The 16323-nt window shown below is 46.3% G+C and overlaps 1 protein-coding gene across 5 annotated transcripts in view; it reads right to left on the reverse strand.

Moving 5' to 3' along the window:
- Nucleotides 1-16323, reverse strand: part of JMJD1C (jumonji domain containing 1C) — a 154570-nt gene that overhangs the window by 58564 nt on the left and 79683 nt on the right. The window contains exon 1 of one of the 5 annotated variants that reach the window (XM_050305486.1): nucleotides 3774-3902. The exons of the other annotated variants lie outside the window; for them this stretch is intronic. The gene's annotated coding sequence lies outside the window, so the exon portion shown is untranslated. Of the gene's footprint in view, nucleotides 1-3773; nucleotides 3903-16323 lie in introns of those variants that run through there. 5 annotated transcript variants of the gene reach the window in all.

Here is a 16323-nt window from a genome sequence, read left to right on the forward strand (position 1 = left end):
ATGCAGAAGAAAAAGACAAAGAAGAGAAACAAGAGCAGGTCAAACCACCGAAGCATTGTGCAAATGCTACTATCAGTAAAATGCTGCTATCAGTAGCTCACATGCACCACCCCACAGCAACAGACCCCAAGTACTTACAAGGGGAGGGCAGGATCACCACGACCTATTTACAGATGGGGAAACTGAGGCACGAAGCAATCCTTTAACTTGACAAAAGCCACCTAAGCAGGGCAGCAGCAGAGCCAGTGACCTGCCCTCAGCCAGTCTGCAGGCAGCTCATGAGTGAGGCACTCAAGGTTTTATCAGGCTTCATTACCTACTTTACAAAGGTGTTGCCTCGCGATTAGGCTAAATATAGCCCAAGTCTCTCTGGAGCTTCAGCTCTGGCACTTACTAAACAAATCAGAGAACACTTCACTGGAGATACATTATACTTTCTAATAAACCTATCCAACTCCAGAAGCGCTCAGAGTGAGTGTGCAGCATTCTTGTTTCCATTTTATTAAAGGTTTCCCTTCAGCTGTTACCCTTCCTCAGACAAGCAAGAAAAAATCCCCGAACCTCGCAGCCAGTCAGCCATCTCTACAGCAGGGTAACTAGATGAAAGGGCTGGAGGAGCAAGAGCATACGATAATATGCTAACTACAGAGTCTGAATAGTAAATAACTATTTAACCTCTAATAGCTAAGAAAGGGCCTCTTTGCTCTTGCATCACTTTCCTATAATGGATCTTGTATTGCTAATGGTTTGAGTTAAGAGAGGGTGGAGTTCACATCATGAAATTGCAAAGCACTGAGTGTATAAACTCACGAGCACAGACTTTTCTTTGAAAAAGCCAATGTTGTAGTCTTTCAGTTCTTAATTCGCCCCTGCGTCTTTCCACGCCCTATTATACTTTTTCCACGCTGGCTCCTTTCTAACTTTCTGAGCTATTATTCAGGTCAAGAAAAGTGTTTCCGACTACACACAACAGGACATACCACATCATTAGCTGAAACCAAACTGTGTGGAATGTGGCTTGCAGTTATCATTCAGGATTCAGACAACACTACAGATTAAGGTACATGTGAGCCACTGGTTTGTCTTCCTGCTGGTATTAAAAGAACTAGTTCCAAATATAGATCTGTGAGTGTGATTATTCTGAGAAGAGAAACGTAACGCCTTCTCACTTGCTTTCATAGATCTATGCCTCTAGACAGGCCAACACCCCCAAAATACACATGTGGAGGATGCAGGCTATCCCACAAGCACAGAGCAAAAATATGTAAATAAATAAAGTAAAACTATGCCATGTCACACACCTCCTGTGTAGATGGCTGCTCAGCTGCACACAACCTGGGATTTTTCAGACACTATTAGAAAATATCCCCACTATCAAAGAACAACAAAACCCCACCCTTTAATAAAAGCAGGCCTTCTTGGGAAAGCAAAGTCCAGACTCCATCAGCTTCAAGAGATAGGCAGGTCACCAGGGAAATATCCAAACTGGGACAGGTTGGGGATTCGAGAAATTTTAAGATGGAAGACGTGACCGAATTTCACACCACGCATTAGACATGCACAAAGAAAAACAGACTAAGAGTACAGCAGGCAAGAGTCAGCTACTAGAGGCAAGCATGTGAGGCATGTAACAACATGAAAATAGATGTAAGAAAGTCCAATATGCTCCTTGCAGACTTTCAGAGGAAAAACTCCTTGCAGACACTCCCTCTTTCCGTTCCCAAAGTGGAGGACAGCTCTAGGGAGTACCACGCACACAGGCTGAAACCAGGAGAAACTAAATCTCTGTAAACAGAAATCTCTCTTTCAAACTTGTAGTTTTTAAAAGGAAACTTTATGCATTAACCCAACTCCCCAAAGACCATAATTGAGCACAAGACTCAAGCACTCAATTTTAAGTCACATTTGAGTACAGCACTATTTTAAGTGGGTGCTTGGGGGGGGGGGGGAAGCCACACTTTTTTGCCCTAAGAGACTTCCCTGCTTAGCCAAAGGGAACACACACGTTGTCTTTGGTTGCTTTACTACCAAGTTGCCTGACGCTGAATAAAGCACGTTTCTTACTCTGCCCCCTCACCCTTCCCAATGAATTTAACCCCAGCTCAATTCAAGAAATAACCTGCCTACGGGAGGCAGCTGGCATAGCTCTGAGTCTGAGAACTTGACTCTGGACGTTCTGGAAATCCAAACAAATTTTTACAACACGTTACCATCACTTCACAGCAAACAATCGCAAAACTATTCAATGGCATTCACCAAAGACGAATACAGCAGATTACGCAGGGACTGCGTTCTCTAACGCCCAGTAACACAACTCATCTATTTACTTATCGTTCCAAAACCCCCGTAGCAACCACAGGACCCACTTCCCGAGGAAGCAGCAGTGAGCAGGCACATAGCACGTTTTTCCCTCTGCCTAATGCCATTAAGCAGTTGGAGTGGTGCTACTCCTCCCCCAGCATGCGAGCAGGCAGCTCCCCGGCACTGGCCAGGGCTCCAGGAGCTGCCGCACCTCGGCTGCTGCAGCCTGGGCGCTGCCAGGCCGTGACACCCAGAAGGCTCAATGCAGCAAACGCTCGGGTTACAGCTGAGCTCGCAGCTGCTGCCCGGCTCATCCCGCACGTACCACCTCGTCTGCTTCGCTGGGGCTCACAGCCTGCTTAGCTGGGCACTTGAGCCTGCTCCCCACGCCACAAAAGCACATCTTACCGTGCACATGTACCGCAATCACTCTTTTTTTTTTTTAATATATATATGTATCTTTCTAGAGGAATTTATGCTGTAGAGTGAGCAGACTTTTAAAGAGCTAATAATGCAATTAAGAAAGCTATTCTTACACCAAAGCCTTTAACATTCTATAGTCCTTCCTCTTTAAAGCATAAAAATTGAAAAGATAGTGTAAACTTAATCTGCAGGTGCTATTCAGTAAACTTTTCCACATATTGTTCTCCAGCCTCGCTGTTTAGTCTGCAATAGCGCAAACACTGGCACCTTTTCACTGTGACACTTCATCATTCAAAATAGCTGTAGCTCCCTTCCAACGCCTGTTTGTTGCCATGGTTTGTACTCAAAGGCAGAATTACCGAGTGGAAAAGAGCGGACAATAAATAGAGCAGATCTGACGTTAAAACCGAGCACTGGGTTTCCTCATTCGCGGACTCCCCCGCCTGCAATCCCTGCGGAAGCGGCCGTCTCCAGCCCAGGCGTTATTCCGGGCGGAACTCCCGCAACCCGTGGCCGGGGGGGGCAGAAGGAAGTGCCCCGCGGGGCGCGGGGGGGCAGCGCCGGCCGGGCCCGCTGCCCACCGGAGAAGCCGCATGGCCCGCGCTCCAACGGCGGCGCCGCGCCGTTAACGGCCCCGCCGCTCCCGCGCCGCCGTTAACGGCACAAACTTAACCGAGGAAAGAGAAAAGGAGAAAGGAAAATAAAACCACAAACCCCCGCACAACACCAGAGAGCCGCAGACCCCGGTGTGCGCAGAGCCCCGCGCCGCCGGCGCTCCCGCCGTGCCCGCGCACAAAGCCGCCGCCGGCCGCGTGCCGCGCCGCGCGCCCCCGCGGGCCCGGCCGTCACGTGCGGGGCTCCCCGCGCCGCCGGCCCCGGCGGGCCCCGCAGCCCCCGCCGCGAACAAAGGCGCCCCTCGCCAAGTTGAAGTGTCCGTGCGGGGGTGTGCGTGTGTCCCGCGGGGGGAGCCGCGAAGGAGCCCCCCGCCTCTCCGGGTCCCAGTGGCGGATTCAGCCCCCTCCCCGCCCCGCCGGTCGCTCCGTACGCACCTCTCCCGGCGCCCCGCGGCCCGGCCCGGCCCAGCCCGCGGGACCTCCGCACCCGCCTCCGCCTTTGAACTCACAAGGAAAATGGTTCTCGCCGCGCCGCTTCCGGGTCGGGCCGGGCGGCCGCGCCGGGGGCGGGGACGGTGGGGCCGGAGGAGGCGGCGGAGCAGGAGGAGCAAGAGGCGGAGGACGCGCCGCCCGCCCTTTGTGGGGCCGGCAGCACGATGGCGCAGCCGGGCGCGTCCCCGCGGCCGGGTCAGGGCGCGCTGCCGACGCCCCGCTTACATAAGGCGGGGGCGCGGGGCCGGTGCGATCCGATCCGCGGACTCCGGGCGCGGGGAGCGGGCGCGGGGCGGGCGCGGGCCGCGGACACGTCCTGCGAGGCGGGGCCGCGGGACACGTGTGGGCACGGGGGCACCCGCTCCGGACACACAGACCTCCTGTACAGCCCCAGCGCTCCCCCTCCCCGCTAAGCCCCCGAGGCGCCGGGCCCGTCCTTGGAAAGCTGCTCCCTGTCCCTCCCACGGCTGCGCTTTGGAAAGTCAGCAAGCAAGGGCTGCAGCTCTGTCCACAGTCAGCCCAGAAAAAAACCGAAGTAATAAAAAGGAAGGGCGGGTCAGGCATGAGCTCAGCGCCTGGTGCGGGTCCAGGAGCAGCCGGGGCAGAGGGCGGGGGGCGGCTCCGCGCCCCCTGCGCAGCCCAAAGACGCCTCTGCAGGGACTCAGGCCGGGAACCGATGGAAAATGTTCTCAGGCACAATTTTCTCATTTCGCCATACAACCTATTTTCTCCTTTATAACACACACACATATTAAACGTGTTTTCCCACTGATGACTCTAACCAACTAGTCATTTGCAGTTCATATAGAAACATCACTTCTAATCCAGCAGAAAAAAAAGTTCATGGGACACTAATTAGACAATGGAATTACCAAAGAAAAAATTAGCAATAACACCTGTAATGTTCTCCTTGGACTGAGCTCAGATAGACAAACATGGATAGTAGGAAAAAAAGAAAAAAAAAAGGAAACATAATCACAAGGAAGGTTAGGATAGAGGCATTTATTTCCTCCAAACCCTTTAAACATAAACAGCTGTACATTTTTCACTTCATGGAAAAAATACAAAGCATGTCATTTGCCAAGAAAGTATGAGAATAATGGGAAATCAATGCATGACTACATCTCTGTTCTCATCTTGAATTATTCCAAATGATGTAAGCTTAAAGGTGTATCGGAATGCTATAAAATACTGAGCTGTGAAATAAAATACTTGGGTACAGTTAAATATTGCAGTTGAACTGGAAGGCTCTCTCTACCCACCACAGACTTTTCTCCAGCAAACTGGTTTTCCTCCATAACAGTTCGTGACACTGCACGCACGCAGAGCAGGAACCAGGCCACCTGTGCATGGCTTTTACACAATACCCAGCCTGTGCTCAAACCACATAACTGCAAAACTGGATTTTGCTTTGAAGGGACACTATCAGAGGCAGTTTTTTGTATTGATTTTCCCTTTTAAGTGGTCTTCCAGCCTGGCCAGCCCAAGGCAGCTGACAGCCTTATATGGCAGGAAGGCTGTGGGGAGCAGCAGAGCCCTGAGCAGCCTCCATCTATTCCTGACCTTCCAGATGGGACAGTTGCTCTTCTCATCTCTGGCTCCCCTGCCACAGCCCCTGACCAGACCCACAGCCCCTCAGGGCAGACACAGAAAGGCTGCCTGCTGCCACCAGCAGAGCATGGGCTCACTACCTCCCTCTGCTCCCCCTAAAACACACCTCCTGCCCTGGCCAGGCCGTGGTGGGGCTGCACTGCCTCATCTCCAGAGAAAAAATTAAACAACTTAGTGACACCGTTTTGACCTGATTTCTTTCCAATTCCTTCTTCTCCAGCTCACCTCTCACAGGGTGGGGGAAGTAACACCTGAGTCACTTCACCAGTACCGAGACAGGCCATGCAGCAGCAGAGACTAAAATGCAACCTCATTCTGTGTTTGCAGCTGCAGTTTGCACCCTTTCCCCCTCTGGAGCAGAAACGTGCCCTTTCTCTGCCACCCAACAGCAACATGGCTACTCGTCAAGTGAGTAGGGCACTCATTCACAGACTTGGTTCTTCAGAGGCCTCACCATCTCTAAAAAGTAAAGACATTATCAGTAATAGTTGACACAAGGAAGTATCCTGAACTCACACTCTGCCAAGTGATCAAGAAATAATTTTTCCAAACTTAATTCTATACTTGTATGACCTTCAGTTTAACTTTAAGGCACATTTTAGACTACCTCCAAGAAGAACTGAACATCCCAAAGACATACTACTTCTACCACCATATTCACACCTTTCTCACACAGTTTCAGGGGTTTGTTTTACTATTTCTCTTAATAGCCCAAACACTAATAATTATTTCAGGAAGGGCAAACAAATAAATTATGTCTATGACAGAGCACAACATAGTTCATGCTACTCTTGAACTAATGGTGCTGTGATAGCTGTGTGGTATGTAGTGCAACTGTCAAAGTAGGCAATCCTTAATAATATCCAAGACAGACACTATTAAAATACAAATCACAAAACTGTCTGGAGGACATGCAAGTTTGCCCATTTGGCCAAAGCTTTATTAATAGACTGCGACTTAGTAACAAAGAATATTAATACCCAGCACAGCACCACCAATTCATTACCACGGAGGGATTCTGCTAAAAAGCCTCAAGTTACACCAGCTACAAATGGAATACTAACTCAGCAACTGTATTTCCAAGGGTTTCACTTTAAGATGTTCTCAGGAAAAATCCACTGAGTGGAAAACACCTTTTGAGAGTATAGAAAAACAAGGAAGTTGCTACTGGTGTAATTGCTAATGTTAAGTAGACTAAGGCAACATAAAGTGACATTTACATCGTAATTACTCAAATTTACCACAATACATATGTGTATATTCTTAACAAAACACAGATTTGTCATATAGAGGCATAACTGAATTTTAAACAAGAATTTAAACATGAGTGTCTATCCAAGCTTAGTTGTGACATTTGCAGAAAGATACATTTTTCAAAGGCTTATTTGGTAGTTACATTCTTTTAGCACTGTTTTCCACTACTGTTTGCTTCTTCTCACAATTGGGCCTGAACTCTGTCAAACAAGCCATACTATGAGCTTGCAGAACAGAGCTGCCTTTGTTCTTTGGCACTGCCAGTCCCCTATGGAATCAGGCAGCACACTGAACTGCACTCGACAAACAATCCCTGACCTTCAATTACTGTCCTGGCTCGCTGCCACAGGATACATGTATTACTGGTAACACAGCATGCCCTATTTTGCAGATAATCGCTAGAGCTACAGATAATCATGAAAATCAACGGAAAAATTCAACCATTCCCTTCCTAAAATCACAGTTGTAACTTCCCCAGTGTGCTGCAGCAAAGCCTGGGCTCAGGCCGTGCATGTGAGGATGGCAAGACTGCGGGTTTTGTATTTTTAGTGACCGCATGAAGAATTCCAGGTGGCGGATGGCTTCGCCTTCCTCCGCTGGAGGTTTTCAGTTTGGGTTTTGTTTGCTTTGAGGCGGAAGGTTGTGCTGGCACGGTTGTTCAAGAGCTGCTCTTCCCCCCCCCCCCCTTCTTTTTTTCCCCTTTAGAACCCTGGTGGGTTTTTCACTGGCTGAGCAGGCAGAGGCCGGTGGCAGCTGCAGCCCCTGCACTTGCAGGCTGGCCGGCAGCCAGCGCCGGGCCCTGAGCCACAGCCCTGCTGGGAGCTGCTGCCACCGGGAATGCCGCACCGGGAGGGGCCGGCACACGCTGACCGGGCGTTCTGCTGTGACCCCCTTTCGCTCCTTGCAGGCAGCAAGCAAACCCCTTGAACTGCAAACCGTGCTCTCCTTCCTCACCCTGACAAACCCACGTGGGCAATGCTGCCAGCCAGGAAAGAGCACATGCAAATATTGCAAATGAGTAAATATTTAAACTTGAAAACAAATGAAGGTTAGTTAAATCGGTCTTCATCTTTTAAATTAGCATTTTTCTACTTATCTTCTTCCTGTCTGTGCTGCCCCACATTTGCTTAGCAAGCAGAACTGTATCATGGAGATAGTCCTGCAGAAATAATGCAGTGTAAGGGCAGAGCTTTGCTCAGTCTCATGTCAGTGGAGAAATGAACTTTCTCACTATGCATTTGTGCAAACTGAGTTCAGATGGTGCACTTACGTGCAGAAGCCAAAGTCCAAAGGAGGGATTAATGTGTGTGAAACAATTATTACTACTGGAGTTGCAACATGTGAAATAGAGCAACTGGCGTTCAGGTGCAAGTTCATCTGGCAAATTCCTCATTTAAACTCTCTTTTTTTTTTTTTTGTTATGGAGGTGGGCAAATCAGACATGCAAAAATTTCACCAGGCTATCTTTAGTATTCTAATTTTTCAAAATTGAGAAGCTGAGGACAAGGGCATGAGCCCTGATGAAGGAACACAAGCAACAGTACAGTTAATACACTCACGTATCAATGCTAACTGATTTTACAGTTTATTTCAAATTAATTCAATTTAAAATATGCTTTCTATCTTTCACTGTTTTCAATCAACTTTTAAAACCACTTTTATCCTTCCCTGGGCAAGCACCATGGGTTTAATGCTGCATGCATCAACATGACTGTGCAATTTTTCCCATTACTTCATCCCCATCTACTCCATCATACCAGTACTGTAAACGCAACTCTGGGAATAAGCTCTATTAGTGAACTGGTGCTATTTTGGGGGCTGAATCAGTGTCCCTGCTGCAACAAGAGACCAATAACTGAGGTAAAACAAAAACCAGATGCATGGCCTTAAAAAAAAATAAATCATTATCACTGTAGGCAATAGCATTGTATAAGTTTTCTTATTTGCTGGACAGTGCTCTAACCCCAGATTTATGTTCAAAGACAAAATGTCGAGCAGTATCTCAGGCACCCTTTTGTGGATGTTTCATCTTAAGCTCAGCATCACTACAACAGACTTGTGTTTTTCTAAGCCCTCTCCCCTCATTAGCTGAGGAAAAATCACTCACTCAAATCCAGTAACATCAGTATCACCTTCAAGTGTGACCTGCTCACTCTCACTTCTGGGTGCAGATCTTTCCAACAAAGGTCTATTATAATAATAATATAATGGCCAGTCTTCGCGAGCGAAGATCCGGGGAAGGTCTTTCCACCTTCCAGCCTGCGCATTGGATTTTTTAGGTGAGACACAGTGTGCGCGGAACTGAGCCCACCCTTTAATCCTAAGGTTCATCTGCCGGGGCCAAGCGAGCTTGGACAGTGGCAGCGAGGTCCTTAGGACGTAGGTGGGTTGCCTTTAAGGGCTAACGAGCCCCACCTACCCGGGAGTGGCCCTGACCGGGAATCGAACCCGGGTCTCCGCGGTGATAGCGCGGCGCCTTTACCCCCTAGACCACCAGGGGCTCAAACATCGCGCGTGTGCGCGGACGCGCGCGGGTAGAGCTGTTCGCACATCTGTACAGGCACAGCTGTACAGGAACGGCTGTAATGGCCAGTCTTCGCGAGCGAAGATCTGGGGAAGGTCTTTCCACCTTCCAGCCTGCGCATTGGATTTTTTAGGTGAGACACAGTGTGCGCGGAACTGAGCCCACCCTTTAATCCTAAGGTTCATCTGCCGGGGCCAAGCGAGCTTGGACGGTGGCAGCGAGGTCCTTAGGACGTAGGTGGGTTGCCTTTAAGGGCTAACGAGCCCCACCTACCCGGGAGTGGCCCTGACCGGGAATCGAACCCGGGTCTCCGCGGTGATAGCGCGGCGCCTTTACCCCCTAGACCACCAGGGGCTCCTAAAGGTCTATTATAAAACATGTTTTTCTACCCAACCCCGTAGTTCAGAGCACCAGCCTACATTCATTCTGCCTTTTGATTACTGAAGCCTCCTTTCTCTGGCCTCACTAAATGCACACATGATCAGACCACGCAAAATGCTGTCACACACCCAGCCCACCACATCCACTGTTTGCACTGCTTCCCTCATCAGCCCCATCACACACACTCCACTTCCAGGAACAGCATCTCCCAGTCCTGCTATTGCTCATTTATCAATTTCAGGAACAGTTTACTGGCAACACTTGCAAAGCTGATTCACTGACATCTTTCCATTTTCACCTTAATACTCTGCTTGCTGTAATGACCTCTGAAACCTTGACAATGTCTCGGCCACTACTTTATGGAAGCCTCATCTTCCCTTGTAAGCAGTGCCTCCTATTTCCCATCTGCCTGTCTCTGTGTGTCATCTGCCCTTGACTCACTCAAGTTTTAACTCTATGCAGAAAGGAACCCTTCTCATTCTGTATTTCTTCAACGAATCATTGCACAATGAAATCCTGGACTTTCATATGAGTTTGTAAGGGTTGTGGTAATGTGCCACAACATTCATTAACCTTGGGACCAGATTCTGTCTTCCACAAAGCGAGCACAACAGCGTCAAGTTCATAATGTTCTTACCCACACTCCGTCTGCAATATTCATCAAACCCTTTTTAACTTGGGTGCTATCCATGTTTTGAAGTATTCCTGCTTCTTCAGCCTTCTTGCTTCCATCACAGTGATGCCAAACTCCCTCCAACTCATTTCTTGGCTTTACTTTCTTCTTCCAACCCTATCACCAACATTCACAATGTTTCTTGCATTGAATCCTTTTCCCCTTGAACTTACTGGACATAACATTCATTTACCCAGCCTCCTCTCCACAAAAACAACCTGACTGAGAACATCAGCTTCAGGCTTCTTACATCCACTGAAGTGCTGCTCTTCTGATTCAGCATCCGGCAACTGCCTCCCTCTCATACTTCCCACTAACTGAAGTCCATTACAGAACAGGACTCCACCTTTCACCCTCCTACTACTTCCTGTCCCTCTCAGACTCATTCCCAATTGCCTCTCAGAAGCACATCTCACTTCCTGAGAGCCACACAGATCCAGCTTTCATAAGGTCCCTCCCTGGTTTTTATTCCCCAGAGCTTAAATACCTGCCTCAACTTTTTCCATCTCTCCCCCTTAACATGTTTGTTGATTTTCATTTCCAGAGCACTGTTTTTTTCCCAATTCAGCTGTTTTTTTCAGCTCCTCTGCCCTGCCACTCCCTGTCTTTCCTTTGTCTAAAGCATCTTATTCACCAGCTTAGTCAGCTTCCTGTCTTTTAAATGGACTGAATTTTGTTTTGCATTTTTCTATTTGCTCTTCTCCAAAACAACTCAGGAGCATCTTCACCACAGAAAGATCAGCTTCCCTTGATCGATTCTCGCTCCTTGATTGCTCAGGCTGCTGGCAGACCCTTCGGTCCAGGGATGCCTCTTGGAAACAAGCCTCTGGCTCCACTGGAAGCAAACGGGGTGCGATTCCAAGAGAGCCTCACTCCAGCATCACTTCCTCTGTTATGGCAGTGCTGAGCATGCACCGTGCTGGTATTTTCCATTCCCACAGCCCTATGACTCCTGCAACATCCAATGCTCCCCATATCCTGACACCACACCCAGGGCACGCAGCAGATTCCTGACATCATGCTGGAAAATGGTCACTTGAGTAGGAGGCTGGAACGACGTAGTTCAGTAAAAGTCTATGGGGAGTGGAACTGGCTCTTGAAACAGAGCTGGGATATGTTAAAGAGGAGCTCCTGTGGGGAGCTATCTGGAATAACAAAAGCCTCAAAACCATACAGAAGGTGAAGTACAAAAATCCGGAAAAAATATCAAGAACAGAGAGCAGCATTTTAAAAGAACACATCCTGTAGAAGCTGAAAGAAGGAAATACCTGCTTCATGTTATCATGTGAATGAAGTTGTTATACATAAATTTAGAGTCAGTTTCTGAGAAGCAAAAGACTCCTGAATGCCATTGCTCCAGGTTTACATTTACCCCCTTTTACTGACAGCAGTGTATTTCACCATTTGTCAGGCACAATGAGAGCTGTAGAACGAGCATACTCAACCTGCAATATATTCAGAATGTGGTTTTTTGGTGAATAGTTCAAAGGCTGCAACTTCTACTCCTTCCTCCTTTTCTACTGCCACTGTCCCCAGTAAGTCAGGAATCCCATTTGCCAGTTCTTCAGGCTTTCTATCTGGCTATTTCTGGATTCCCCCAATAGCGAAAGGTCATTCATGGAGGAAGAGGATTACTCATTTTGGATCCCATGCTTCTGTGCTCTCAGTCCCAGTTCGCTGGGACTAAGGTCATACTTTAACATTGGTCTGTGTTTGGCAATACATCCTTTTTATATTCTAAACATGTACACTTTACACATAAAAGTATCTTAAAAGTAGTATTTTCATATTTCCAAACACTAAGATTTAAATATTAAACAACATTGATGCATTGTGGTTTAATCATCTCTGTAGAAAGCTCCATCTTACTCAGGCAACATGCTAGTATATACTCCTCAAATAAAAATATCAGACTGTTCACCTCACCTTTGTGTGTCACATAGGCAGGCAGAGAAACAATCTAGTGTCAGATGCACAGAAATATGTATCTAACCTTCTTGAGCAGTATTTCCTCCTGCTATGATTGCTTTACAATCATTCTGTAGCTCTGTCAGACATCCTACACAGATAACAGTTGCTGGTACACTGGTTTGATTCCTGACTCTACAGCATTAAAAGGTTTGGGAGAACTTCTCAAATAAAAAACCCTTATAGGCATAAACCACTAAGAAGGTGAGGTTAAAAGTTTACACTTGATAATAAAAAGTCTGATGGAACAGACGGGGTTTTAGTCAATACATCCCAGCATCAGGATAATGCTGAAATAATGTTGAAACACCATCAGTCTATCTAGTAAACAAATCAGAAAATAACCTAGATATCATAATGGATTCTCCCCCCCGCAATGCTATTTTTAGATTCTCACATCTGCCCTACATGCTTGTCCAGTAGCAACCTTGATGGACAAACACATTTTTTTTTCCTTTCAGGAAAACACAGGACAGATGGTGCTCAAAGTATTTCTCTCAGAGATAACAAGTTTTCTGCTTTTTATAAATTCACTCATCTTAAAACTGTGACAGCTGTGAGTTTAAAGATAAAATCGAAATGATCCAGATCTTGTTCATCTCCTTTCTCTGGGGTCCCTGAAAGGTCACACAAATATGTCTCACTTAGAAGTTTCCCACTAAATGTGAAACACACTTCTTTTCGAAGTTCAAACTTTGCGGTATATTAGAAAGAAGTAATTTTTTCAAAGTTGTCTTAGGCCTGTACTGTAAATTTGGGATCTTCTGGAATCCGCTTGTATAGTGTATCACACAGTATTTACCTCCAAGATCTATTTATAGCAGTGATTACATTCCCCCATTCCTCCCATACTAGCTTACATGGCAATGTTACCAGCCTGCATTTTCTACTTCCATGTAGTCTCTCATGTTAGACTGTACTTCTACACCCTCCCCTGCATCCTGTTTGGCTTCAATTTATTTTTCTCCAGCATGGTTGAATGGGATGGTGTGTGTTAGTTTAAAAGCACTCTCAGGGGCAGCTCTGTGGGGACACAGGCACATCCCAGAGTCACACCCTGATCACCTGGCCATCCCCCAGCAGGTTCACAGTGCTCCTCTGACCCGCCAGAAGGCTCAAACCCCCTCCTTGCCAGTACTTCCGCTGGATAAGCTCTCGTCTACATTTGCCATCTGCTCCTAAATCCACCACTTTCTGTTTTATGCAGTGACGTTTTGTTCCATTTTTACTACTTTGTTTCTCAAGGACAGTCATTTTTAGTCGCATAAAACCCCCCTCATTCTCTGTGTTAAGGGCTTCACCTATTCTGCACCATCTACTGATTTAATCAAATTTAATCAATTAGTCCAAACAGTTTCGTGAAAAGACTAAGCAAGTCATTCCCAAAATGTGTTAACAACAATTGGCAGACAGACCTATTTCACCACTCCACCGCTCCACCTATTTCAACACCGCTCAGTTATCATCTTATAATTAATTCCTACCTAATGTACTGCTCACGCTACTAATCCCAGTCTTCCTCTGACTGTTCATTGCTGGCCATACTGTGGAATGCGTTACCAAAGTCTAGGTTAATTATATTAATTACATTTTCTTGCCTAAGGACAAAGCCAGCCAAAGTTTTTGTTCAAGTGGGTCCATGACGTAGCACTTCAAGGTGGCAAGAGCTGCCCGTGATTAAGGGCAGGGGGAGGAAACTTAGAGTAGCTATAACCAGTCTATTTTTAAAGAATACAACGCCATAAGTAAAAGCCAGCATGAATCCACAAATATGCCATAGCATCCATAATGTCAAAGCAAATTTCCTTGACAAACAGAAGAGCAGAATTGAGAAGCAGATCTATATCCTGACACTGCCTCCTATGATACTCATGTCTGCAAGCGGAACAGATTACACCCAAATTAAACTAATATCAAGAAAAAAAGAAATATAAATAAATAAATAAATAAACCCCACAAAAGCACCAAACATTTAGAAATCACCACTAACTATCTGTCAAAATACGTACCTAGAATGTAGTTCCCAAAGTCACCTACACTGGGTCTGCTCTTACTCACTGTTTTCATTAGTGACCCAGATGATGGAACAGAGACTACATTTATTAAATTGACAAACAACCAGCTTGATGGGACTGCAAATTATGTTAGAGGACAAAAAGGCAAACTGGACAAGTGGTCTGAGAAAAAAGATGACATGCAAAACACTGCACGTAGGCAAAGTCAGCAGCAGAAATACTGAATGGCTAAGGAGAAATTCCACAGAAAAAGAGACGACCGGTTCAATTCATGGGCTATGAGTTAGCAGTATCATGTTGTAAAAATATAAACACAACACTGGGATATATAAATGTTAGTACAACCTGTGTTCTCCATTCATAAAGCCTTGGTTATAGTACTGTAAAGTGAGCAGAGTTTTGGATGTTGTTCTTCATGACAGGTATGTACAATAAAATGAGCATAGTTTTGGAAAATACCATGGGTGAATACAGACTGAAGAGACTGGGAGGGAAAAACTGTTGGGTGTGTCTCCAGCTATAAAAACAGGATGCTGCAAGGAATTATTTCTTAATCTCTACAGCAGACACAACAAGTTTTAACTGCCTTAATTTAGATTAGATGATTTCAAGGTCTTTTTCAGTCTTATGATTCTACTGTATCCACAGAATCACTCATCTCTCCCAAATAAAACAGCATTTAGAAACATGTGCCCAAATTACTGATACATTTAAGCCTGTTTTTATTATGCCATATACTGCTCTGACCAACATCACCTGTTTCACGGCCTCTCTGAACAGCTACAAACCATTGATCCTTGGGGGGCTGCAATGCAAATGAGAGTCTCAAGACCTCGCTCCCTGGCAGCAAATATTCTGGCAATAATCTTGAGAGCTGTGAGATACCAGCTTTCCCTGCCTGCACTAATCCCAGCCTGCACATTCCCACCGACTGAGCCGAACAGGAAGATTTACCTGCAGACCTTGGGAAAGGTTCTGGCAGATCATCCCTGACCTGAAGGCCATGGGCTGGCCTTCCTTGTCTAGAAAATTAATTATTCTCAAAGACAGCTTTAAGGTCAGTAAAATTCACTCTCTGAAGTAGGTATATTGCAGTTTATTTCATTTTCTTTAATCTCTCAAACCCTTGATTCCTCCCGCCCACGCCCCTCTATGCCTTCCAAAGCTTTACATATTGCGAGGACAGACTGACAGGCTTTTAATTGCTTCTCTAATTCTTCCTTTCCCCCTCTTCATGATGGCACTGCTTTCTCCAATCATTGGTACCACCCTGAAGGAAAGACGAGCTAAAACAGTTACAATAAGCACTAATTCTTGACTAATTGTGAGATGGAAATTTCTATTGGTCTAAGTATTTTACGATCCTCAAGTTCCCTCTGGTAGCAGTAATTTCCATTCTCTTATTTTCATACATCTTGTGTTTTCCTCCTTATCATTATCCTTCTGGAAAAGCCAAAAATATTTAAAGTTTTAGTTGTGTATTACTGTTATTCTCTAACCTTCTCACACCATGCATGACCTTTTTATTTGTTTTCACATCATTTGGAAGATTGAGTTCTACTTTAGAAACAAACCTGAATTAAGTTGTCCTGTCCCCTGTGTCCCCTCTGACACTGCTTGCAGGGTTCCTGTCTTACTATATCTCCTTGGGCTGACCATTCATCCGTTTTGGTCTGCAGACCAGAATGACTCTTTACTGAGGATTCCGTTTTCAGACAAGCTTTACATATCTGTAACTTCAAGAAATCGTGTCCTGAGGCTCCTTACACTTGTGACCAGCTTTGCTTATTTAAATTGGCCATTAAGATTCAAACCCTAACATTTCCAAACAAACTTCCCTGTATTTTTTCACATATTTCAGACTGAATCAACCCACGATTACTAAGGGTGCAATTTTAAGTTCCCCTTGATCTGATTAACTGTAAAACTGCCCCTGACTGGGAATGCCTGGATGCCTCCCCAGCCCCCAACATGGCTCTGTCTCTCCTGTGGCAGCCTGATCCATGGGAGCTCACCCCCACCCGGCTGACTCACTTCACTGGAGTCACCTTGCTGATGTAACTCCCG

This window comes from Myiozetetes cayanensis, unplaced genomic scaffold, assembly GCF_022539395.1.
Source record: "Myiozetetes cayanensis isolate MyiCay16 unplaced genomic scaffold, myiCay2020 scf10, whole genome shotgun sequence".
Lineage (NCBI taxonomy): Eukaryota > Metazoa > Chordata > Aves > Passeriformes > Tyrannidae > Myiozetetes > Myiozetetes cayanensis.